Here is a 782-nt window from a genome sequence, read left to right as displayed (position 1 = left end):
TAATTTTTTTATTTGGTGGTTTGTGTTCCAGCTGTCGATCAGCTGTGTGCAGCGTCTCCACTGCAGCCTGTGCGTCTCAACCCCCCCGCAGCAACTCTATATCCACCACTTAAATTAAATAAAACTAATGTGTTGTGTAATATCAGCTGCCAAATCTACCAAATATATGGTGTTCTTAGTTTCCATACTCCTGTGTTTTATGAGCGACTTCTCAAGTCTTAGCAAACAACATAAAACATGATTAAACGTGATAGTATATAAAACCATGCTCGTATCTACAACCTAGAGAAAATCAAAACGGCCTCAGTTTAGACATAATTCTGTCCTTCTGCATAGTTACCGCATCATTTATGAGAATACATGTCATAACATTAAGACAACATATTCGAGCTGGTTTTCAATAACATATCCGTATTTATTTATTTCTCCAAAAAATGTTTTTGTGTGCATTAAGGAGTCTCAAACAGGCATTTGTTAAATCATTTTAAGATTGGCTTCAATCAATTTTTGAGAATTAATTCTTCATATGTGACCCGCTCTATCGAAATCAGTCGGAAGTCGCAACGGCTCATTTCAAAATAAACGTGGATTTCCATAAAAAACTATTTTTTCGGGTTTCGGGTGTTTTGTTTGATTTTAAACAAACAAAGTCTTGGCTTTCAGAATATGAAACTTTTATTTCCAAACTCACACGATAAATACAGTNTACGGACCCGGACCTATAATCAATACATTAATAGGGGATTTCAATTTTGACGGGCGATTCTATTTTAACCGAGTGA

Source organism: Notothenia coriiceps, unplaced genomic scaffold (assembly GCF_000735185.1).
Source record: "Notothenia coriiceps isolate Sejong01 unplaced genomic scaffold, NC01 NC01_scaffold00019001, whole genome shotgun sequence".
Taxonomy (NCBI): Eukaryota; Metazoa; Chordata; class Actinopteri; order Perciformes; family Nototheniidae; genus Notothenia; species Notothenia coriiceps.
The sequence above is the reverse complement of the archived record's forward strand: the minus strand, read 5'-3'. Positions refer to the sequence as shown.